The 26,050-nt window shown below is 43.8% G+C and overlaps 1 protein-coding gene across 4 annotated transcripts in view; it reads left to right on the forward strand.

Moving 5' to 3' along the window:
• Positions 1-297: 297 nt before the first annotated feature.
• ARB2A (ARB2 cotranscriptional regulator A) overlaps positions 298-26,050 on the forward strand; it is a 385,998-nt gene continuing 360,245 nt past the window's right edge. For 3 of the 4 annotated variants that reach the window (XM_074995328.1, XM_074995326.1, XM_074995329.1), the window contains exon 1: positions 298-418. The gene's annotated coding sequence lies outside the window, so the exon portion shown is untranslated. Of the gene's footprint in view, positions 419-2,102; positions 2,185-26,050 lie in introns of those variants that run through there. The other variant, XM_074995327.1, reaches the window with a different exon arrangement.

Consider the following 26,050-nt stretch of genomic DNA (forward strand, 5'->3'; position numbering starts at 1 on the left):
GACTGGCACAGCAGCAGCTGCAGAGTTCCCGGTGATTCTGCCTCGCCCCCGGGCGCGCGCCTACACTGCACCTCCCCGGGCGAAGGGGACGAGAGCCCGCCCAGGGGCTCGGTTGCGATCGAGCCCCCCCTCACTCGCCGACTTCGAGCGAGGCCACGCCCCTCCCAGATTAGCGCGGCAAATTCCACCCCCTCCACTGAACCGGCCGCCAATGCGAGTCTACAGCGCCAGGGGCGCCGGCGTGCCGCGTCTTTGCTGCTCCGGGGCGCGATGACGTCATATCCACCGACCCCGGAAGTAGAACTCGAAATTGGCAGCGGCGGCGTGAATCGCGGAGCGGGGTCAGCCGGGAGAGGCGGTGAGACTCCGGTTAACGGCGCCTCGCCTCGCCCGGCTCCTCTGGGACCAGGGGCTCCAGGTACGTGTCGCTCCGCTCCGCTGTGGGGCGCGAGGGGAATGTGCTTGCTGCTCGCGGCTGCTGGAGCCATGGTCAGACTGACAGTCCCCCCGAGAGTGACAGCGGCTCCGTTCGGGGGGGGGGCACGCGCTGCCCACCCCTCCCCGCCGCGCGCCTCCTGCTCCCTCCGCCCACCGTACCGACGCCTGCGGCTCATAGTGTCACTGTGGGGGGGGGAGGGGTCTCCTTCCAGCCCCCATCAGAGCGAGTCCTAGTGGCCGCAGCCCGCTCGCGTCCCTCCCCAAGAGCGGTGCACTGGCCGTAGCTCACGGTCCTCCTCCCCTTCTTCCCCCGGAGACCCACTCCCGGAACCTCATCCCTACCCTGTAACTCGCCAGCCGAGGGCTTCCTCCGCCCTGCAGGGGAAGTTACAGTAGCCTGAGCTTTCCTACCCTAGTCTAACGTCCACGTCAAACTTACTGCATAAGAGGCCAAAGCCCTAAAAATGAAATGTTCCTTGTACTGTACATGGCCCTCACACTTCCCCTTAGGGGATGAGGTTATCGATGTTAACACTTAACCAATTAACTGCTAAGTCCTCCACTAAATGGATGAGGCTGAGGCGTTATGGTTCACCAGTGGGGGCTGGAGCAGCCCCCAGCCTGCTGTGGGTAGGAGTTTGCTCTGGTCCACCATGGCCAAGGGGGCACTCAAGCCCAGAGAGAACAGCACTCGTCTGCAGCAAAACTGGTTGGGGAGCCCTGTATTTGGGGGTGCTCCAGCCTCGTTGGAGCAGCCCTTGCTGCATCAGATCCCTGTGGGCAGACGTGCTCCTTTCTGGCCAAAGCAGCCCCCTTCCTGGCTGCTTCTCTATTTAATTGGTTAACCTTTATATTTAACCAATTAACAAACCAAACAGGATTTTACAGTTCTCCTGAAGATAGAAGTACAGTAAACCCTTGTTTTTACAGACTAATGGGGTGTTTGTTAATACCGAAAGTCCTTTATATCTGAATGTTTATACTGTATGATGATGCACTGACCTTCCTAGCCCATCACTCGCTCCCATCCTCTGCCCCCGCATCCCTTCCCCCATCCTGCCCCATTCTTCCCCTCACACCTCCATCATCTTCTCCCAGTTACCAGAAGAGGAGCTGAATGCTGGCCTGGCTCCTTCCACCTCCTGCAGCTCTCAGTGCTGCATCTTCTCCAGCTCCCAGCTCTTAGATGCCCGTGTGCATGGCCGTCCCCAGCTTGCCAGTAGGCAGCAGCCTCCAATGCCATGGCTGCTGCTTGGAGCCATTGCAGGCAGGCTAGGTGCCGATATGCTCCATGCATAGGGCTGGGGGAAGAGAGCTCCTGCACCCCACTGCAGCTCCCCATTCTGTCCCCAGCAGCTCCAGCCACTCTGGCTGCTCCTCTAGCCTTGGTGGTGGCTCTGGCGAGTCCCTGGCATTTATTTGCTGGGGGGGTGTGTGTGTGTGGGTGCTGGTGGACAGCGTCTGTTATTTCCACAGCCCATTATATCGGGGTTTGTTAAATTGAGGGTTTCCTGTGGTAATTTCTTATTCCTTTGGGGGATTATTGCCAATCTCTTTTGCCCCCTGCAAGTAAGTATTGGCCCATGCTTTTCTCCAGTAGTACTGTTTCCCTTCTCCAGCAAGGAGTTATAGCTAGTGTCCTTTCTTCCCTTCAGAGAAATACTTGTCATGTTAATGGCTGCTGTTCCCTGTCCCTCAAAGGAGTAATATTAGCAGTACTTCTTCCACGTGCAGAGATTTTTAATGGTAAATGTTACTTTTTTCACTTCAGCCCATATAGAGCTGTAAATTTGTGTTGGAGTTGAATCATTTGTAAATATATGCTTTTATATATTGATTAAATGGATAGGTCATAATATACCTGGGAGATATTCTGAGGTTTTTTCTTTAGCTTCAGAAGGTACCAGTTATATCCTTCCATACTAAAGGTTTCAGTTTTATTGCACTTTTTTTTTTTTTTTCAAAAGTCCACACCAACTATTCTATTTCAAAATGTCTACACTGGGGGTTGGCAACCCCCAACCTATGTGTCGCTCTCAGCACGTGAGCGTATTTTAGAGTGGCACATGAGGGGGGCTCTGGCCCTGCCCTTCCTTCCCTATGTAGTGTGGGAGAGGGTGGGAGCATGGAGCTGGAACCAGGCCCCCACCACAGCAGCTTCCACAAATTTTGGAAGACAAGTATAAACCTCATGCTTCAGGATTTAAACTAGCTTCCAACTATAAGGAATAAGGAGACATAATGGCTGCGTCTACACTAGCAAGTTCTTTGGAAAGATTTTTCAAAAGAAGGGGGATCTTTCAAAAGATCTGATGGAGCACCTACACACACAAAGTATTCTTTCAAAAGTAAATTGAAAGAACGCAATGCTCCTTTAGAAATTACTCTTCCTTTCCCATTTCAGGAAAGTGCACCCTTTCAAAAGAAATCATGTGTAGATGCTCCACAGGCCCTTTTTTTTTCAAAAGAGCAGTCCTCGTGGAGCCGGATTTTTCGATCCTTGGCTTGTTCTTTTGAAAGAATGAGGGGCTGTATGGACAATCTCTTTTGAGCTATGTTTTTATGTAGGTGCACTCTTTCGAAAGAAGCTCTAAGAGATCTTCCAGAAGAGCTTCTTTCAAAAAAATCTCTGTAGTGTAGACGTAGCTGCTGCAGGGTGCATAATGTTTTGCATCTGCTGAATTTGAGGCTTTTTATATATCTTTTTCTGAATCACCTGGTATTGACCATTGTGAAACAGGTTTAAAAAAAAAAGAAAACCCTGCTTTACTGGAGAGAAGTTATGGATGCCAATATCATTTTTTTAACAATTAGGGTGATTGAATAATTATAAATATAATGTTGTGCAGTTAAACAATAATAAAATATCATTTATTTAAATATTTTGGAAGTTTTCTGCATTTTTAAATATATTGTTTCCTACTACAATACAGAATATAAAATCTACAGTGCTCACTTAATATTTTAATTACAAGTATTTCCTCTATTAAAAAAACAAAATAAATAGTTGTTTTCATTATCTCCCATAAGTGTAAACAGATTTGCCAATGTTAGTGATTGGCTAAACAAGAAGTAGACTGAACTTATAAGTGATGTATCAGAGGAGTAGCCGAGTTAGTCTGTATCTTAGAAAACAAGAAGTCCTATGACACCTTATAGACCAACAGATGCTTTGGAGCATAAGTTTTCGTGGGCAAAGACCTGCTTCATCAGATGAGTGAGTAGGGGTTCCAGAGGAAGGGTCTAAATTTATAGGCTTATGAAAAGGAGGGAGTCCCAATCAAGAGGAAGGTCAGAGTTGACAAGGTTAATTCAGTCGTGGAGGATGTGGCCTATTCACTTTATAAGTGAAGTTTAACACTGCTTTTTGTCTTTGAATGAAGTTATGTAACAAAAAAAAACCTTTTTCTAATTGGTAAGTTGCACTTTTCATACAGAGATTGCCCTATGGTACTAGTATGAAGTGAATTTAAAAAGTTATTTTTATTTTTACAGTGGAAATATTTGTAGTCCGAAATATAAACTAAGCACGATACAAGATGGAATACCAATTGTAATTAAGGTCTATGTAAAAACAGAGAAATAATCAAAAATATTTAATAAATTTCAGTGTGGATCTATTGTTTAACAATGTGATTAACACAGTGTGTGAGCAGTTCCCACCTGGGACAGGGTGGCCTAGTGGCTAGGCCCCTTGGCCAGGGCCTGGGGTATGGGTTGTCAGCCCCACCCAAGAGTCTAGGGGATAAGTCTGGGGTGTGACCCCGAGAGCCTAGTTCCTCCTTTGGCAGGAGAGGCGTTCCCTCGGAGGGGCTCTCCACTCCCCTCTGTGCCTGGGGGAGATCCTGAGGCTGCACCCTCCAGCGGCCGACCGAGTGGCAGCTCTGGCTCAGGCCCTGCTGCTTCAGAGCCTCTTGGCTGGTCAGCCTCAAACTGGGCTGGCTTCCCTCCCTTTATACCCGTCCAGGCCTGACACTGGGCGCAGGTGAACTGCGGTGGGGCTGATTGAGCCAACAGGCCCTGTTTAACCCCTGCCCTGCCTGGCTTCCTTCTCACACTCTTACACAGTGAGTAATCAAGATTAATTTGAGTTGGCCATGTGAGTTAACTATGTTTAATTTTTCTTTCATTCACAGCCCAATTAAATATTTGTTTCAGTAGCACCTACAGGCATCAACCAAATCGGGGCCTGATTTTGCTGGGCACTGTGCAAAATTACATTTAATGACAGTTCCTGTCTTAAAGATTTTACATTCGGTCTGAGTCATAATATCTGCACAAGAGGAGGGTGAGAAAGCGGGTGTGGAAGATGATGTAACTTGCAGCAGAATATTTGAGCACACACTAGTGAAATATGCAGTCCCTCAATAGCTTTAATTGTTACCGACCACCTACCTACCCATTATCAGAAGGCAGATTTCTTACTTGGCTTTCGAAAGAAAGACTTACATACCAGCAGACCCAAGAATGGAAAAGGCCTAATGACACTATCTTATAAGAGAACCATTTAGCAGAAATTTGTGGAAGTAATAGGGCTGGTACCTCCACGTGCTATAGCATGTCACAGTCACTTTATATGGTACGTCTGATCCTCTGTCCTGCTATGTGGTCCAGACCACATTCAGCAAAAATTATTACAATAGAAATAGATGAACATAAACCATGTTGGAAATTTCTTATTTTAGTTGGCTGCTGTTGCTGCTCCCCTTCATACTTGGCATCTCTTAGTTTCAATTAGTGCATCACTCTTAGGAGTAAACTACTGGGCTGTGGCCATCACAAGCATCAAATTCAGGTGTTTGTCAGTTGAGAATGTAGTTTAGGTTTGTTGAATGCTTACCCACTCATGTACATGCTGCCAAACATGGAAAGAATTTTTGATGCAAAAGACTTCAGCTTGGGATAATTTGGTTGTAGATTTTTATACAATGTGGGAATGCCCATATTAAAACACTTACTCTTCAATAGATTGTCTCTTTGCAGTTCGGTAAGCGTCGTCTGGAGCTCCTCGGGTACATCATGAATATTGACAGAGTGGTGTGCTGAAAATTGCAAACTATCCTTCATGGCCCCTGTGGTCAGAGAATAATTTCTGATATTGTTTTGTCAGTTCAGCAGTTTTGCCCACAGTCTTTCTGTGGCATCACCACTTAGAATCCTAATGGTTTAATATAGTGATTTCAAGGTGTGAAGACAGTCAGGTTGCATTGAGAAAGTTTCTTTATCTGTAGCAGAGGCTTAATTTCAAAGGTGTGACTACTTTCTGTCCTAGCATTCTGTCACCATTCGGGCCAGGTCAACACTAAGAGGTACAATCGAGTTTTAGGTATGCAAATCCATCTACAAAAATTGTGTAGCTGGAGCAGAATTATCTAAAATCAATTTTAGCCAGAGTTGAATGGGTCTCTTACTCATTTTGACTGCCAGAAGTACTGGGATCAACGGGCATGCTGTGAGAGTTTGTTTATTGCGTCCCTATTAGGTGCGCTAAATTGAACCCTACAAGATTGATTTCCAGCGTGTTGACCTTCTAAAAAGTGTACGGGTACCCTTGGTTGTGCCCTTCCATTTTTGTGTTGTGTGAGTCCAGGTGCTTTGTAATAGCTAGCCCCACAGCAACATCTTGAAGTCATTCATAGTTCAGTCCTTCAGTGACATCTTTTCCTTTTTGACCCATGAAAAGCTGGATCTCATCGCATGAGTCAAAAAGTACTTCAGCACAGCTCCCTCAGTTAATCACCAAACTTCAGTTTAATAATGGTAGTCCATGATGAATGACACTTTCTTCCAACAGCTGGCTGAACTGCCAGTTATTGAGACCTTGAGCGTGAATAAAATTTATAGTTTGACAATGAATCCTGTGATGACAGTGATTTGTTAAAAGATTTATTACAGTTTCTTGATCTAAAAGCAGTGAAAATGGTTGGTTACAGTTCATAGTTTGCAATTTAGCCTTCAATTTTGTCACAACTTCGGCTTTTTTGCCCACCTCCAAAAATATCCCATATGTGGCTAGATGTACAGCTCTTGTATGTTTCCATCCAGTTTGTTTAGCGCAGGGGTGGCCAATATATGGAGCCACATATGGCTGTTCAGAAGTTAATATGCAGCTCCTTGCATTGGTACTAGCTCTGGGGCTGGAGCTGCCTGTGTAAACTTTCCAATGTGTCGAGTGTGCACACTGCTGAACCCCAGGCCAGCACTCACTCTACCCCTTCTGTAACAGACAGGACTCTCTGATGGTGGAGGAGGTAGCTGCTGGAGGGTGGTAGGCTGCTGATACATTACAGTAAACCCCTGAGATAAATGCAACTGAGTTGCGCATGTCTTGAGTTAGTGCGACTGCCGCCCCTGACTGGAGTGCGAAACTGCTCCTGTCAGGGGTGGCAGCTGAGAGTCTGACTCTTGCTGCCCCTGACAGGAGTGGTTTCCCAGTCCCAGGAATGGCAGAGAGCTGCAGCCTGGCTCCTGGCTCCTCTCTGCTTGCAGCAGCCCTGGTCAGGTTCCTGGCTGCAAGGAGTGGAGGGGAGTCAGGTTGTCCCTGGTTCCTGGCTCCCCTCCACTCCTTGAAGCCAGGAAACTGACCAGGGCTATTGCCCTGGTCAGTTTCCAGGCTCTACAAGTGGAGGGGAGCTAGGAGGAGTTAGTCAGTTTCCTGGTTACCCCAAGTGGTGGGAAACTGAGGAGCCCACCAGGTCAGTTTCCCAGCTCCTGCAAGCCCAGGGGCACGAGGAATCAGGCTGCAGCCTGCTTCCCGCTTCCCATCTCCCTCCCAACTGGTGCTGAAATTTGAGTTACATGGGTGTTGCAGGAATGCAACTGCTACGTAATTTGAGGGTTTATTGTGCTGTGGCTCTCCAGCAATGTGCACTGGTAAATTCTGACTCTCTTTCCAAGCACAGGTTGCAACCCCCAGGGTCAGAGCTTTCATGCAGCTGTTAAAGGTTGTTTGCTATTTCTTCTTTCGTTGGCAGAAGTTTTGCAGGCTCTTCTGCTGTGCATGTATTTTAACATTCATTTCGGCTGAAGTTCTCTCTCAGAAAGTGGTTTCAAAACTAGAGCTGTTTCGTTGGCAGTCACAGAGCTTTCCTCAACAGCAGCTTCACATACATTGCAAGCATTCATAAACGCTAATTGTTGATTTTTTCAATGACTCTGCTAATTCAGAATAGTAATCTTTGTGAACACCTGATGTACTTATTTCTCAGTATGGTTTATTTCACAGTGTCCTTGAATACTGTATTTTACCACAACTACCTGTTGCCTACAGCTTGAGTATGTGGACTTCCCATTCAGGTTTATAAAGAAACACAAAATTCTTCATTTTTTTCTCAGAATTCTCCAACACTCTTGACCTATCTTTCTTTTCTTGAGATAAGTCTTGATAGTCACTTGTAACAAGCTGAATAATGAAATGAAGCAAGAGAAGGGTGGAAGGAAAGGGATCTTTTTTGGTTGGTTTTTAATTCTTATGTAAACCAATATCCTTCCCTTTGTTAGCCACAATAGGTATTTTTCTGTGACTTATTTGAAGTTCTGTTTTCTTGGACTTCTCAATTTGGTTATCTTTTCTCATGCTGGTGGGATAGTGTTCTTCGGTGCCATTTCCCCTTGACCAGACACTTTCCTGCTTCTGCCAGACTTGTGCCTGTGCAGTGCTTCTTAAGCATGACCAAGTGATTCTGCTCGTGTACACAAAGTTTTGCTAAATGTTGCTTTGAAGTCTGGGCTGTGGGGTGTGAGCCATAGAAAACACCAGGGTTTTGCATTCTAACTGCCCTTCTTGGGCCTTTCTGGCTTCAGTATTGTACATTGACCTCACCCTGTTAGAAATGGATCAAATCCAGTTGTTTGTCAATTGAGAATGGAGTTTAGTTTTGTTGTTAATCACTGTACACTAAAAAGATCTATACTGGGGGAATTGGAGCCCAGCACCCTGATGTGTTCTGTAAATCCCATCCCCTGATTGCAGAGTAAGAGGTCATGTAGTCAAGTGTGAAGAGTCATGGGAAGATCATAGCAACAGTGTCATACATTTGAAAGTGCTCTAGAGGATGACATATTTACATGTGTACACTTTTCTGGTATATCAATGTACTGTTTTGTAGACGCTTGGGGTAGGGATGACATAGTTGCACATTTGAACACATACCTTTTCTTCTGGAGAAGGTAGTGGTGTATCTAAGCCTGCACAGTTTTTCTGTAGTGCCCATGACCATTTGTAGAAACCACCATATTAGGTCAGACCACAGGTCTGTCTAGCCTAGTATCCTGCTTTCTGACAGTGGCCAATGTCGGGTGCTGCAGAGGGAGCAAACAGAAAGTCAATCAAGTGATCCATCTCCTATTGCCTATTACCAGCTTTTGGCAGAGGCTAGGGAACCATCTCTGCCCATGCTAGATAATAGCCATTGATGTACCTGTCCTCCATGAATTTATATAGTGGGTTTTGTTTTTTTTTTAATTTTTAAATGTTGTCGGCATCTTGGCCCTCACAACATCATCTTGCGAAGAGTTCCACAGGTTGACTGTGTTGTGTCAAATACTTCCTTCTGTTTATTTTAAAACTGCTGTCTACTAATTTCGTTTGACTCCCTCATGTCTAATATTAATACTTGTCTGGCTTCATACAGTGTGTGGTGACTTATAGTCTTGATATAGTGTTTATAGTGATAATGCCTTTAACCCATGGACTTTATTACTTGTCACATTGCTTCTCTGAGACAGATATTTAACTCTCCAAGGCTATGTGTACACTTGTCCTCTACTTCGAAGTGTGCACAGTAATCAGTCTGATCAGAGAATACTAATGAAGTGCTGCAATGAATATGCAGCACTTTGTTATGCTAATTGTCCCTATGGCAACTTCAAAGTGTCTAACTTCGAAGTGCCAGCATGTGCCTTCACGCCCCAAAATTGTAAAGGCGCTTTAAGTAGCACAGGCACTAGGAAGTGCATGCGTCTACATGGCATGCTGGCACTTGGAAGTTATCGTGGGGAGCACTTCATTAATATTCTCCAATCAGCCTGATTACCATGCCCCCTTCGAAGTAGGGGACAAGTGTCGAAGTAGCCCAAGTGAATTAAGCTATTAGGATGAAATGCAGTTATGGTAAAGGTGCTGTATGCACCAGGGAAGGAAATCAAGACAGATCTTCTTTTGGTTTCAAATGAATAATTTAGATAGGTGGACAGTAATTATCCATACTGAACTCTGCAGATAGAATTTAGTGTTAATACTATTAAAAAGAAAAAGTTACAGCTCCTTCTTTTTCAGAAATTGTATCTCCTGATGAGATATGATGAAGAATAGATAAACTTTAAAAGATTTGATACAACCCAAGACGGTGTACTTGATTTGAAAGATTTGTTGTTCATTTTTGAGTGGGCATAAGGACCAGCTATCTAGTAAATATTTCAACTTGTACTTCAGAATAAAGCCATTTAGTAAATACTAGCGCCTCCACTTGCAATTTCATGAATTGTCATGAGAACTGCGCTGCTGGCAGCAGCACTATGCTAAATGGCCACGTAGATGTGGCCTCTGTGTCCTAGATCAACTGTGCTCTGTTTATAAGTTAGACATCTCTTTTGTCATTGACAGTGCTACAAGTTCACTCAGGGATATGTGATTTTTTTTGTTTTCCATATATCACTACTTGTCAGGCCTGTTTATACCTTTGAAACTGTTATCCTCAGTTGACCTGCACAGGTGAATTGGTTGGTGCTGAAATATAATCTAGCTCTTCTGTTTCAACTATGTTTGTTGTGCAGGACTAAGACATTGAAATAGTATAAATTTATTTCGACTCAAATAAGACTCAACTTACCTTGACTAAAATAAGAACGTATGTTTTTCTGATTAAACATGCAGCACTAATGAGAAGTTACCAGCTTTATATAGTATTTTGTTCAGTGTAATGCACACTTCAAAGGATGATGGGAGGGAAAAGATGCAGAATGAAAATGCCCAAAACCATCTTTGTTTACTTTGTCACTCTTAAGTACTTATATATGGCCCCATCACCATTGTATATAAACTACTTTCAAACACTGTCATCTCACTGAGTAATAAATATTATCCTCATTTTACAAAGATAGTATGATTTAATCAAAGTCAAACATGAAGTCCAGCACAGAGCCATGAATTAAAACCAGATACTGAGCTCAGTGCTTAAACACAAAGCCATTCTCTGATTTGAAATGAATACAAATGTCTGTGTATATATATGTGTAGTACAGATAAATCTTTTCACGTGAAGGAAGGGGATCTTATTGTCGTTCTGATACCTAGTCTTTATAAAAACAGTGTGCATAGCAAAATCCAGGAAGGAGTGCTCCATGCATAATGGGGAACAGATTAGGGGTTTTGAATCATGAATTACTTGTGTGCCTAGTAATAGGAGTCTTATACCATTAATTTCTTCTTTCCCATCTCTCAGGGATACCATGCATCATTTGGAGAACAGATTTTTGGAAACCAAGAACTAGCTTAGGTTTTAAAAGAATTGCTTTAAAACCTATTTACAGAATAAAGTGTGTGCGCGTATCATGGGTGAAACTCGTAGAAATGCCTGTTGAGGTTAAATGAAATTTTTCTTGCTTGGGGTGGCAATTTCAGTTTCAATCAAAATGGTTCAGCTGTTTCTGAGAATAAAGCTGGGGAAAATATTTATCTAAGAAATTTTAGCAACATATATGAAAATACTAACATCCATCAGTTCTGAAGTATGGACTTGAAATTCCTCAAGACAGTGGTCATTCTTAAGCATGTATCTTTTTGTCATCCTTGAGAAAAAAAGTCCTCCTATTTTTGGCCTATTTAGAAGTATTTGAAACACCAGAGTTCACACATGACCAATAGAGATCCTAGGTCTCCAAAGATCTTATCCTTGCTGGGCATGCACACGCCTCTTGCAGCTGCTAGTTCTGACTGGACTCTAGATGAGTAATTTCAGAGTATCTAAGCATGCTTTCTCCAGCACAGGGTTAAGGGCTGAAGCCATAGTTTGCTTATAATGGCTGCTTCCATCCACCTGGACAATGTGTGGAAGTTACTGGATCTGAGAGCAGGAAGCCTGTCTCATGTGCTCTCAGTGATCTCCTGTAATGCAACGGAGACAGTGTGGAGCAGGAAGCTGTTTGATTCTAGTGCACTGGGGACAGAAGTCAGTTTGAGGAGTGGGAAGATCAGATGGGACTGGAACTTGGCAAAGAAACGGAGGGGAGGCTGTGGGTGTGGAAGGAGATGGCCACATATTGAATGACAAGAAAACAAGCACTTGTATATTAAGTAACCAAGTCCATGCCATATAGTGAATGAAACAGGTTTCAAGGAAGACAGGTATACGGTCTTGTAACTAAAGACCGTACCACTATACCTAGGTATGGAAGGAGGGTGGAAGTATATTAGGAGTCCATTGTTATCCTTAGTGCTGGCTGTCAAGGCAATCGATGGGAAAGGAAAAGTGGGAAATTGGTGGCCGAATTAAATTCCTTGTAGGGATATTCTACAGGAGCAGGCTCGGCTAGCCTTGGCCCGACCGGAATAGCCCAGATGTAATGTGAGGATAAGTGCAGACCAGACACTACTTCGGTTCGTACCTATGCCCAGGGATTGAGATAACACTGAAGCGTGCAAGATCAATGTTAAACAGGAACGAATCAAAGCGGTTTGTTTATTTTACATGCAACAACAGAATACAAAAAGACAACAACAATAACAACAAATGCAGGATATAAGACTCATCATTGGTAACTTAGTATCAGCAACATAGTTGACAATCTGGTTGCCAGAGGTTACAGTCATCAGCTGTCAGGAATAACTGAAAAATTAGTTAAGATGTATCTGGTTGAGACAGGTTAGAGTGCCTTGTACCCACCAGAGGTGTATAGGGATTGGTTACCCTAGGCAGGCTAAGAGCCTTTATTGTATCGGGCTAAAATGTCCTAAAGCTCTGTATGAGTTATATTTGGGCTTCCTGGCTTGTTAGGCCACGGCCTACCCTGAGTCAGTGGTGTGCTGAACCACTGCTGGGTTATATCTGGCTCTGTAGGCCAGAGGGATTTTAGGCTTTCTGGTTTGCTAGGCCAGAGTCTATCCACAGTCAGTGGTGTGCTATGCCACTGCTGCGGTATATAGTGCAGCATTTGCCTGACACCAGGTAGTTATCCCGCTGCCATAATTGCATAAATACTACTTATTTTATTTCTGTATCTCTCTATACCTAATTAAGACTAGCTAGCCAACCTACACTAACAACTAGACATTATAATAAACAATTAAATAACAATTATAATAAATAATATTTAAAAGGATATAGTCTTCAGCTTTAAAAAGCCTGGAATCAGGGCATGAGGCCTTTATTATATAGCCAATAGTTGAGAGGCCTGCCACACTGGCGCAGGGTGCCACGTCAGGCAAGGCCTTCTGTAGAAGCAATGGCACCAAAAAGCGGTGCTTGTAGGCAGCAGGTCCAGACGACGCTGGCCAAAGATGATGGTCAGTGCCGGGACGGGGGCCCGCTGCAGTGTTGAGTGCACCAAAGCAGTGGTTGCTGACTCCGTGGCTTTCCCTCGAATGCTGGGCTCTCAGGATGGCAAGCGGTGCAACAGCAGTTGAGGCTCCTCCAACAGGAAAGTGATTTCAGGTAGCAGCTGCGGCTCAAAATGTCAGCAGCGTAAGTGACTTCGGCTCTCGAGAGCTCTCAAGAAAGAGTGACAGAGTGTGCTGCTGAGGTGCAATCCTATATAGGCAGTCCTCATTATTATTCAGAAAGTTCCAGAAGGATGACCATATATGGTAAGGCCAGGTCTCCTCATGTACAGTGGACCTGATAGAAGACTGCACCAGGTTTGGAATTTTTAAACACAGAGTGGCAGTTATGGCAGTTGCCAATAGGTGTTAATGGAGTCTTAAGGGGAAATGATTATACATGATTTTTAAGATAATTTCTGAGGTAAACTTGTGATTAATTTAGGTGATCTCTGTCCCTCATGCCTACACACAACCAGTAACCCTCTTATTTAATCACACAGATGAGGTGAGCACACGATACGCCTGTCTGTCATGAGCGTGGTCGTACCTGAGCAGCACAAACCACGCTCATATGAGTCCATTGTTATCCTTAGTGCTGGCATTTCCTAACTTCTCAGAGTTTGACTTTCTAACTTTAATAGTGTTCTTTTAAGGTGTTACATGCTGCATGGAAGTCTTTGTCTGATATACAGAGAGAACAGTTGTGGTTATTTATTTGTGCATTGCATACCCCCATAGCGTTTTTATTAATTTGAGGGAGATTTGCTATACTTGAGACAAAGACAGGGTATTATTGGTTCTACAGTGTTGCCAACTCTCCTGTTCTTGGGGTGGGTTTCATTCTGACTGTAGTCTGTGGGAAGTCATCTGATGATGCAAAAACATGTTGTGCCAGGGAAGCAGAATCCTAGGAAGACATGGAGACGGATTCCCTCCCACATATCTTGTAGTTGCACTAAACTGCAAACTCAAACTATGAGTTCTTAATTCCTGCATCTACTGGCTGCTATTAATGCTTCTGTGCGCTTCACATCTTATTATGAACCAAAGTCTCATAGAGCTACCTTGAGAGGTAAGTAAGCCACATAAGTGTTGTGTGTCTGATATATACATGAGATAAATTACAAGATATAATACATTTATTGGGCATCTTTGACCTATATGCAAACTGTCTGCCCACTAACTTGTCCCTCCAGGGCTCATTTAAACATCTCAACAGCTTCAATTGCATTAAAAAAAAATTACAGACATTGTTTACTGCTTTCTCCCATGATGTGGAGGTGTCTCCTCAAACTTAGAGCAGCCTGAGGCAATATTCAGTGTAATCTATGACATGCAGAATGAGAAGCGGAAGCCTTGTGCCATCAGAAAAGAGGAATTTCTAGTTCCTAAACTAACCTGTACAAAAATTTTGAGATTCTGAGATTTTTGAGCTGGGACACTTATATACAGATAGGTCACTTCACTATACATATATTTTTAGGTGTTTTCCATTTCCATTTTAATTTTTCTTGCATCAAGGCCTGTAGAAACTAAACAGTGGATTCTCATCCTCTGGGAATATCTATGCAGCTTACTGCAGCACCATTCATTCAAGTCCAACTATGTTATTCACATAGCTGGTGTTGTCTATCTTAGGTTGGTTTGCTGTGTTAGTGCAGACTTACCCTGTGCGAGTATTGCTCAGTATAAGCCAAACAATAAATCTGGGGGAAACAAGCGTACCCTTCCATGCATCACCTTTGCTTAGCTTTTTGGGACACCCACAGCCGTTCCATCTGGTTCCTCCTGAGTAACTACTGTCTTAATCTTCTATGGGTACTGCCTTTTTTCTCCCCTTCCTGTCCCCTCTCACCATTTTGCAGGTCTGTTCTGTCCAAGTCAAAACAACCTCTAAGATTTCTAGGCTTGCTGGCAAAGAGGAAAGTTCATTACAGCTAATAGCTCTGGCATTGCCTATTAGCAACTGTTATACTGTGTCAGCATTTGATGATAGGTGACTGCCTGAAGTAATTCTTTTCCTTCTTGTCTATTTTGCCAGAGAGACTTCTGTTGAGGTAAGCCAATAGAATGATTGAGAAAGTATCCCAGTAAGCATGCCAGCTTTCTTCATTTATAATTTATGACAGGACAGCTTCAAATCCCTTGCAAAGTAGTATTCAGTTAATTTTAGGCTTCCATTACGGTAGGAGAGTTTTGGCAAATTAGTTTTGCAGTGTCCTCTTAAGTTACTGTCTTTTGGCTCATTCTAAACTGTTCCTGTAGCTTATAGTATCATATTAGTTCTGGTGTGAAGAATTACTTAAAATTATATACACTAGCCGACTAGTCTAGGTATCCTCAGTTTTGTTCACTCAGTGTCGATCTACACAGCAAAGTTATTTTGAAACAACTATCCTAGTGTCTGCACAATGCAACTGCTATTTCAAAGTAACTTCAAAATAGGGGCTGGCTTATTTTGAAATACGTAAACCTCATTGTAGCTACATCTACGCTGGCTCTCCCCTTTTGGAAGGGGCATGGTAATGAGCAAGTTTGGAAGGTGCTAATGAGGCACTGCCATGAATATGCAGTTCCTCATTAGCATAACGGCAGCGGCGCGCAAATCAAAAATGCTGCTTTTGAAACATATGCTGCCCCTATTTGGTTTTAGGAAGAAGGGGCTTTCGGAGTCCAGGGGATCCTTTCGAAAGGCCCCCCCCATCTATATGGGGAGGGCTTGGATATTGGTGCCATTTCCCATGGCACATAAGTCTAGAGTTCTTTGGACTGAAATACGGGTGGCATGCATTTCGAAAGCGACACTTTCAATTCATGGCCCACCGCCGTTATGCTAACGAGGTACTGTAGCTTCTATGAGGAATAGAGGCTATTTTGAAATAAGCCATAGTGCATACAATGGCTCCATTTTGAAATAGGCTTGATATATGTAGAGGCTGTATTTTGAAATAGCTATTTTGAAGTGCTATTTTGAAATGCATTTTCTGTGTTGCAATGTTATTTCCAAACATGCTATTTCAGAATAGCTCTTCCGGAAGAGCTTATTTTGAAATAAGGGTGCTCGTAAACCTACCCTCAGACTACAGAACACAGTTCAGGCCTTCACCTGACAGAAGCATTTTTAAAGATTGGATGGGAAGGGGAAATTATTTTTGGAGCAACAAGGTGACTTATAGAAAATATGAGACCAGGGATAGTCAATTACTTATTTTTGTTCACTAGTATTTCCACTGAAGATTTTTTTTGAAAAAGAGGAAGCAGCTAGAAAATGTTCTATACTGTATATGGCATTAATAAGGCAAAATAATATCCCTATAGCAGCTATGTTAGAAAAATGTTAGTTTCAAAATGAAGCACTCAAAAGTTTCGGGAAGAGCCAGAATCAAGGTTGTCTATGAAATTTTAATTTGGTCCCCTTTGAGTACACAAATGATTCTGTCTACAGCCCAGTCCTCTACCACTTGAGCTAATAGAGTAACTGAGTCCTCAGCTCTAAGGCCAGAAGGGACCACCATCTCTAAATCTGCTCTCCTGCGTATCACAGGCCACCAGAACCACCCAACACTGCATATTAAATCAAGCATCTATATGTAGACAAAAGTATTTCAGCCCAAAGAACTCTAGACTCTTATGTGCCACAAGAAGAGAACAGGTACACCAATATCGAAGCCCTCTCAACAACAGCGGAAATAATTGAAATGTAGCCAGATAATCTTGACCCATGCAAACCCTCTCAGAGTTGCTGCCAATCTGGCTTGTGGGACAGTTCCTTCTTGTTCCAACTTGTGAGCAAGAACTAGTCACCAGGGAAAGAGAATGTGGCATACCCTCTCAGATCCCTGTCTGCCCAATGTCCCATTGCCAGTTATGGTCCTTGCTGATGTTTTGGAGGAGGAAGTCTGAAGAGCGGAGAGAGAGAGGGAGGAGAGTGTTATCTGATAGGTAAACATACAAGACATATTTTCTGAGTGGGTTTTACAGTTATTTGGTAGACCTCAAAAGTATGTTGAGACACAAGAATAATGGAATCAATTCTGGTTTCGGTGTGTAGTCCTGTGATTTCAGACCTGTCTGCTTTTTCCCCACCAGGCTTCCTGTGTCTCCTTGTGGTTATATTCACTATTGTAGCACCTTTAATTTTTGGGAGGCTTATAATTTACAGTATGGGCTAATTTTCATGGTCTCAACAAAAGGCGTATTCTTGACACTAGATTGAAATTTGGCAAAAATTTGCAGCAAAGCATAGGCTACACAAATTAGTTTTTCAGGCAGTTATGAGATTTTTTTTAAACATGAAAACATAGTTTTCTCTTATGTCATTCTTAGAAACAGATGGTACTTTCTAGGACAGCTAAGCCTTTGACTCCTGTATGGAAAATGTCGACTTGAATGGTTAAAGTTTGGATAAGCAACAGAGAGTACACTCCTGTAATGGAAAGTGGTGTGCAACCTCCACTATTGTGGCCTACAGCATTAAACAAACATTAAGATACACAGCCTTCCAGGTCCACTGATGCGGGGGTCAGAGGGCACAATTGTCTTGGTGTCTGACTATTCAAGGCAGCCTGGGGCTCCCAGCTGCTGCTGCTGCCACTACTGCAGAAGCGATGGCTGGAGTCCAGGCCCTTTACGTAGCCTCTGGAGTGTTAAGCGGTGCCATCCAGGGCTAAGGGCTGGGAGTGGGGGCTTGGCATAATCCAGGCAGCACTTAGGGCTTAGCTGTCTCTATAGTCCCAACCTTTCTGTCTGAGTGGGGCTGTGGGTTGGCAGGAGGGGCAGGGCGTGTCATGATACAGGCAGTGCTGAGAGCAGGCTGCCCTGAGCCCCACCTTTTTTGCCCAGGAGAGTGAGGCTGGCTCCTCCTTGCACTTAACACACTTTGCCCAGGGGCCTGGAAGTTGTGCTGCCCCTACTGCAGCCTTCCATTGCCATTGTAAATACCGAAAGAGTTAGACTTATGCCTCTGTGAAGCCCTAGGCTGAACACCCTTAAGCAGAAGAACAATAAATAAAAGAATATTTGTCTTTCTGTGGAGTTGCTTGAACCTCCTGGGTAAGAGATTAGACCTTTCCTATGGCAACCAGCTTCCTATCTGGAGAAACACTGCTCTAGTCAGTAATCACATCACCCTATGCTAACCCTGTAAGTTGTGTCCTTTAGTTCGTTCAGCATGTCAGCTTGGAAAGAGAAGGCATGTACTGAGGCTGCTTTCTAATGAAGCTGCGAATTACATGGAGATTTATGTACAGATAACTGGGATACAGTCATGCTGTTTGAAGATACTTGACTTTTAAAAGTTTTTCTTGTAGAAAATTGCAAAAGCTTTAATTTATATTAAGAATATTCATATGAGTGAATTTACTGTGACAGTTGCTGTAGAATGCAGACCAAAATCATGAGCTACCTGCTAAACTGTCACATCCACTCTAAATTAACACAAGCAAGAATAATTGAGACTAGGGGTATATTTACATTATGCAGAAGATGGACCCAGTCAGGGTTGATCTTCTTGTGTTCAGTTTCATGCGTTAGGTGGGGTTCACAGAATTGAATTATCTGGGGTCAGCAATCAACTCCTCCACTCCTCAATATTGTGAGGAGTAAAGGAGGTTGGTGAGAGAGTTTCTCCTGTAGACCTCCCTCTGTGACGACATCCAGGAATTGATTGGAGAGAAATCAACTCTCACTGTCCAATTACTGTAGCTAGAATTGTGTCTCTACACTTGACTTCAATGCCTAGAGTAGACCTGACCTAGAATAGAAATGTTTTATTTACTTGTTGAGAGTTGCACTGTAGGGTATCCTGTTTGATTTGAAATATATTCCTACCATACCATCTGCAAGCTCTATGACCCAGTTTCTAGAATTGCTCCATGAATGTGAATGTTGAATATATAGGCATATTCCCTTGTATGTACAAAATAAATATTTGTATCCAAGTCGCTATTTCTTTGTGTACCTTTCCCCAGTTCTGCTGTTTGTATTAATGGAAGTCTGGTGAAAACATTATCCTCTTAGTTCTCTGTACTGGATAAACTCCTAAAACATATTTCATGATGAATTGTATTGTGTTAGACTTGTGGACGGAGAGGTGTAGAGTACACACTGGATCCTTTGAGGAGGTATATGTATTGGTTCTACATGGAAAATAATCTAGATATAAATATGAGGTTACTTCTACATTAGGTACCTTTCTTTGAAATATTTCTGGGGATGGATTTTTTTTTGTTTGTTATATTTCATGACAAAAATGGCCTTATAAAGCATTTGTAGAAGGGATGCTCTAAGTGATGTATCTGTGTAAGAACATATTTCTTTCAAATCTAACCGAATAATGCAAAAGCCTCAGTGACATTTGTGAATTTGTACTTCAAAGAACCAAATAGTTCAAGAATGGTCCAGCTTTATTAAATATAAGTGAGACTTGAAATGTGAAACTAGAATGTACCGCAGTTCCAGCATTTGCTTATAAGTAACCATTTAGACAGCTTTTTAATTTTCGTGCTATTCATTCGTGCACCAACAAATCCAGTTGAATCAACATCTGTTTTTTTTCAAACACATTTCACACATTTGTCATTTAAACAAATATCAATGAAGGATTCAACAAAATGCTATGTTCAGCCAAAACAATACATAATACACTATGTGCTTATTTTATCTTCATTTTAATATCAAGTCTTCCCTCCAGTGGCTGCTATTACATTTTTTAAACATTTCTTGGAAAGAATTGGCATTTTTCTGTTTTTTCAAAGCCGAATTCAAAACATAGCCCCTGTGTTGTTCTAGGTTGGCGGGTGATTTCTGTGCTTTCACTGGTGTCATGCTCCTTACCTAGTTGATGAGCCCACCCTGAGTCTGTAAAAGTAAAATATCCAGAGTCCTAATTTTCACCTAACTTTTGCATATGGCATTTCCCTAGTGTTGGTTTTATATTGATTTAATATGACTTTTTAAAACTAAACTCATTCCATGTCCAAAGGTGACATATTTTATTTTTTTCCTAATTAGTAGCAAGTCTTCAGAGACCTGTCTACAATGTGTAATTGTTCTAACTAACCTGTGTTAATATATGATTGAAAATTGTTGTGTAAGTGAGGCCAGGAAGAACAAAATACCTAACATCGCAAGCTGTCTTTAAACTTAGCCTCATGTTGATCAAGTGTTCTGGATTCTAACACATCTTAGATGTTCATTAATATGATATTTTTCCCCAGATTGCATAATTGTATTTACATACAACATGGAATCACCATTCATTTGCTAGAAATGCACATGCTAATTGATGACATGAATTTATGTTCAATGAACTCTTGTGTAGTAGTCTATTTGCAAGTATTGCAAAATTTGCAAAACACACAGAGTGGATGTTTGTTTTAGGTATATTGTCCTTTAAATTAATTTGGTTGAGTAAGATATATGTTCCAGGAAATTTAAAAATTTCTCTTCCTAGTTTTATCATCACTGATTGTCTAAGCTTCTGTTCTGAGTGCAGTGTTTTTATGTAGTAAGTATATGGGGCTTTTGTTAGTCTTGTTAGATGAATCATGCTGAAATGTGTCAGAACTGGAAAGTGCAAATCTGAGCTGAGGACCTGGATAAAAGGAGAGGTAAACTAGGGGAGCCTTAAGTTTTAGAGGCACTGGAAGGGTGCTGCCAGTGAACTATAATCAAGTTGTGAGCAATCTAATATGTCAGAAGAAAGATGGATGATTTCTTGTTGGTCATACTTGCGTAATAAATTACTGGACCTAACGTCAGTTTTTGGAATCTGTATACTCCTCAGCTGACGACAACTTTTGAAATTGTTCCATGTGATTTCCCCTCACCCCAGTTAAACAGGAAGATAACACCCGTCATCTAAATGCTACTTTTTCTCTAAGACCATGAATGTATGTTAATCATAGTATTCTAAGGTTGTTGAGACAGAACACACAGCATCTTCTATGCTAATTAAATAAAATTGACGCCCTTATCTTCCACCATTGCTGTACTTGTGAATTATACTTGTTAACTAGTTAGTATCACAGTGAACTAACAAAACTGAAAGAAAATTATCTTAACATTCTTGCTTGCATACTTGAGGCTGAGAGAGTCAAGACATGAATCCTATTAGTCTCTGCAGGGAACATTAGCAAACCTATATTGGAAAAGGTTCCAAATTGCATGAGCCACATATTTGTAGCAAATATGGGCATGGCAATGTGTATTGTGGAGAATGATAAATCAAATGGAAGGTGATGGATTGATTTGAAATCTGTAACCAAGAATCCAATAAGCTGTTGTGTAGGAGGGTTCACTGCTCACATAGCTATTCAGTTTTATTTTTAAAAATAAAGTACTATGTTTGTTTTTTTTCCCTAATGCTAAGTTGATGTGGACGGGAAATAGATCTGTGCTGAGTGTTTGAAGCCTTTCTCCGTAAATGGAGAATTATAATATTCTTGCCCATAAGTTAAGTCTGGATTGGATACATGCACTGGAAGGCGGATAGAAAGCTGGCTAGATGGTTGGGCCCAATGGGTAGTGATTAATGTCTGGTTGGTTGTTAGTTTCAAGTGGATTGCCCCAAGGATCAGTTCTGGGGTGGTATTGTTCAACATCCTTATCAGTGACCTGGATGAGGGGATAGATTGCACCTTCAGCAAATTTGCAGATGAGACCAAGCTAGGGGATAGGTAGATACTTTGGAGGGTAAGGACAGGGTCCAGAGTGACCTAGATAAATTGGAGGATTGGGCCAAAAAATATCTGAGGTTTAACAAGGGCAAGTGCAGAGGTCCTGCACTTAGGACAGAAGAATCCGAAACATTGTTACAGGCTGGGGACCAACTGGCTAAGTAGCAGTGCAGCAGAAAAGGACCTGACGGTGCCACAGACCCAAACCAGTGCAGCCTGAACCCCCTACTGGCTCCATGGCTCCAATTCACTGCAGCCTTAGCCCCCCGCCCCGTCTGTACCAGGGCCTCAATCTGCCATGGTCTGAAACCCTGCCAGCCTCACAGACCCTACCCAGTTCAGCCTTAACACTCCTCTCTCCTTGTGGACCAAACTCGCCTCAGCCTTAGCCCCTCCCTCCTACTCATGGCCCCAAACTGACCCCAGCCTTTAACACTCTCCAACCCTGTTAACCCAAAGTTCACTTTCCTTTCAAAAGCAGTGCCACATGCTGCCACTCCTTTGTCGAATTACGAGCACTTGGAACGAATCAGAGAGTTATACATGTATTTTAATGGGAATTTAGTGTCCTCCTTCTGAGTTTTCGCGTACAGCCCAAAAGTTTGGAAGCAATCATTCTCGTATAGTGAGGGATGAGCGTAAACTGTCAGGTTCACATTAATGTTTATCAAATATTGCAAACTACTTGATGGCTGCATTTTCAGGAGTTTTTACCTTTGATTATGTAGACTAAGCATTCCAGATTTTTAGGTATACCAGCTGCATTGAACAACTTGGAGGTAAAAATGTAATAGAATGAGTGTGAGAACAATGGACAATCTGCTATTATGCTTCACAAAAGAGAAAAGCAGTCCTATAGGACCTTAAAGACTAACAATATAATTTATTAGGTGATGAGCTTTCATGGGACAGACCCACTTCAGATCTGGAGAATCCAGACTAAGAGAATTTAAAAGAAAGATAGAAAAAATGAAATAAAAACTGAGAAATCATATAGGTAGGAGAGAAGGAAGGGCAGGGGAAGGGGTAAGAAACAGTTTTCTGCAAGTGTCTGGAAAGTGGGCTGCCTGGAGCCGCTGTGAATATCAAAGGTGGGGAAATTGTCCTTGTAATGTGTAAGGTAATTGATATCTTTGCTGAACCTGAAGTGGTAAGTAACAAACTTGAGAATTAATTCCAATTCAGATGTCTCCCTTTGTAATTGTTGTTAAAGTCACTTGGTTTTTAGAATCATCATCATCAATAACCGTGGGCTCAGCACCTGTTGGTGTCTGATGCCTCTCTCGCTATTTCCTTCCATCTTTCCCTGTCCAGTGCAGAGTGGCTTAGTTTCTGTAGACCAGCTCCCCACCAATCTACTATATCATCTATCCATTCTCTGTGGGGTTTGACTCTCCTATTTGAACCGTCCATTATGCCGAACACCAGGGTCTTGATTTTTTCGTTCATTGTTCATTCTGCAAATATTCCCAAATAGTTGTAGCTTCCGTTTTTATAACCTTCTGCAGCAGGTTCTCTTTCAGCTGTATCTTTTGATATAATTCCTCATTGGTGACCTTCTGCATCCATCCTGTTCTCAGAATCATTCTATAACAACTCCTTTCAAACGCCAATATTCTTCTGTTTGAATCTTTCATTATCACCCATGTCTCACATCTGTACAACATGCTCCTGAATACACGTTTTCAAGATACTCGGCTTCGTTCTTAAGCTAATTGCTTTGCTTTTCCAGATCTTATCCATTGCCTTCAAACTCGCTCTTGCTTTCACTATTCTAGTTGCTATTTCCTTCTTACAGTCTAATCATACATTATGTTGCTCCCCAGATATGTGAACTTCTCTACATTTTTAGTTCAATACCATCAATACTGATCTTCTTCTTCGAGTGGTCCCCGTGGGTGCTCCACAATAGGTGTCGGGCTCGCCTGGCGCCGCAGATCGGAATTCTTCTAGCAGTTTCTATTGGATCACGCATGCACCGACGTGAACCGCTGCCTTGTGCGCCCCTGGCCATGTACGCGATCCGGTCCTCGCCAGTGCCTTCTCAACCGCCATCGGCTGCAGACGGAATCCGCTCAGGCTAAAGCCAGAGACAGATAAGATAGTTGTTTTTATGTGTAGTTTGTTTTTGTCACTATAAAAAAAAAAAAAAAAAAAGAGAGAAATATTAGCTAGCAGAAGGAAGAGGAACGAAGGAGAGAGGGGCGGACAAGAAGGCTAGTTAAGTCGTCCGCTGCCCCGCAGGCCAGTGATTGTTATTTTGGGTTAGAAAGTGCTGATTAGTGGCTAAGTACCCTATTAACAGTAAAGACTCACTGCGATGGCCTCCTCGGGGTTTGAGAAGTGTGAGTCATGCCGTGAAGCTATGCTGGCCTCCGATGGGCATAGTGAATGCATTCGCTGCCTGGGAGAGTCACACGTTACCCAGAAGTGTTCCCACTGTGCTAAGCTTACAGCCAGGGCCAGGAAAGACAAAGAGATGAGGCTCAAAATGATCTTGTTTGATAAGGCTCTCCAGCAGGAACCGCCGGAGAAGCCTCACGCAGAAGGGCGCTCTGGGTTGCATAAAAGGAAGTCAGCCTCTTTGACCCCCTCGGTGCAGAAGAGGAGGAAACTCTCCCCGGCTCGATCCTTGCCGGCAGGACGAGTAGAATGCAGAGCCCCCAGCTGCGAGCTCATGAAAGCGGCAGCGCACGTGGCAGAGGCTGAGCCTCCGATTACACAACAGACGGCACGCAAGGCGCTGCGAGTGCCAGTGAGGGAAACGCCAGAATCGGCGGCGCCGACACAGGCGGCACCGGCCCCCGCGACAGCGCAGGGGCACCCGGCACGGAGCCTACCGGTGCCGGAGGAAGCTACCCGCGCGGCACCGCAGCTGACTGCCGAGCGCGGCGCCGACAACGGGGACAAGATCCCCGGCACGGGAAGGGGCGGCGCCCATCCCGCAGGGGAGGGGCAAGGCAAAAGCAAAAACTCGGCACCTCATTCCATCTCCAGGCAGGGCCGTGCTGCCCTTATCACCTAGTGCCCCCCCCCCCCCCCCGAGATACACACACACACACACACACACACGCCGCACCGACGGGCTCCAACTCCACCGGCTTATCTAGGACCTCCCTGTCGGTTCCTCCAACCAATTTCACCGTGGCTTGGGCCACCTTCGCCATTTCTGGGCATGGATCCCCTTGAGTACTATCACAGACGAGCTTCACCACTATCTGTGTCGTTGCGGAGGTCCCGTTCTCCCACACATCATGGGTACACTCCCTGATCATGGTCCAGGTCTCCATCACTGGGCCCTTGCCCATGCTGCTATGGTCGTCCTCATCATGCTGAACACAGACACCGCAGGTCTAGATCCAGGGGCAGGTCCTCCTCTGCTTCTCATCAATACCCCCGTGTACACTCTCGCTCTGGGGCGGGAACACAGTTGTCTCAGGGCGACTTAGATCCAGAATCCCGAGACTTTCCTTCACAATCCTCCAGGGAGCAAGTATATCATCGACCTTGGGAGCCAGAGGATTTGAGGGAGGTTTACCCCAGTGGTTCCTCCTCATCCTCCCCAGATGAAGCCATGGCCCCCAGGGATGTCTTCCCCACCCCCCGGATGACCTTAAACAATTCCAGCAGCTGTTCAAAAGAGTAGTTTTCATGCAGGACATTCAAGTAGCAGAGGTGCAGGAGAAGCATCATAAACTCCTGAAAAAATCCGAGACCCCTAGCTTCATCTAAAATCGCTATCCCGCTGGACAAAGCCATTATGGAGTCACTAACATATGGCAGACCCCGGCCTCTATTCCACCTATGAACAAGAGAGCGGATAAGAAGTGCTTCGTCCCAGCCAAGGGTATGGAGTTCCTCTTTAGTCACCCGCAACCCAATTCTTTGGTGGTCGAATTGTCCCAGCAGAGGTCGAAGGCGTCTCAGTACAAATCGGGGGCGTCGGATAAAGATGCTAAGAAGCTAGAGCTGTTTGGCAGGAAGGTATATTCCTCCTCTACCCTATTATTGAGAGTGGCAAATTACGCGGCACATCTATCAAACCACAACTTTGACAATTACTCCAGACTTACTCCCCTCATGGATTCACTCCCGGAAGACAAGAAGCCGGTGTTAAAGGCGATTCTTCAAGAGGGCCGTGCAGCGTTGCGGACAGGAGTCCAGATTGCCCTGGACGTGGCGGACACAGCGGCATGTTCAACAGCCGCAGCAGTGGTAATGCGTAGGGAATCCTGGCTCCAGACGTCTAGTATCCCCAGGGACCTGCAGGCGAAGATCGTGGATCTTCCCTTTGATGAACAAAAGCTGTTTGCGGACTCAACCGACTCGGTCCTCCACTCCAGCAAAGACTCGAGGGCCACACTTAGAACCTTGGGTATTTATACTCCCCCATACA

Source organism: Carettochelys insculpta, chromosome 5 (assembly GCF_033958435.1).
Source record: "Carettochelys insculpta isolate YL-2023 chromosome 5, ASM3395843v1, whole genome shotgun sequence".
In the NCBI taxonomy this organism is placed as follows: domain Eukaryota; kingdom Metazoa; phylum Chordata; order Testudines; family Carettochelyidae; genus Carettochelys; species Carettochelys insculpta.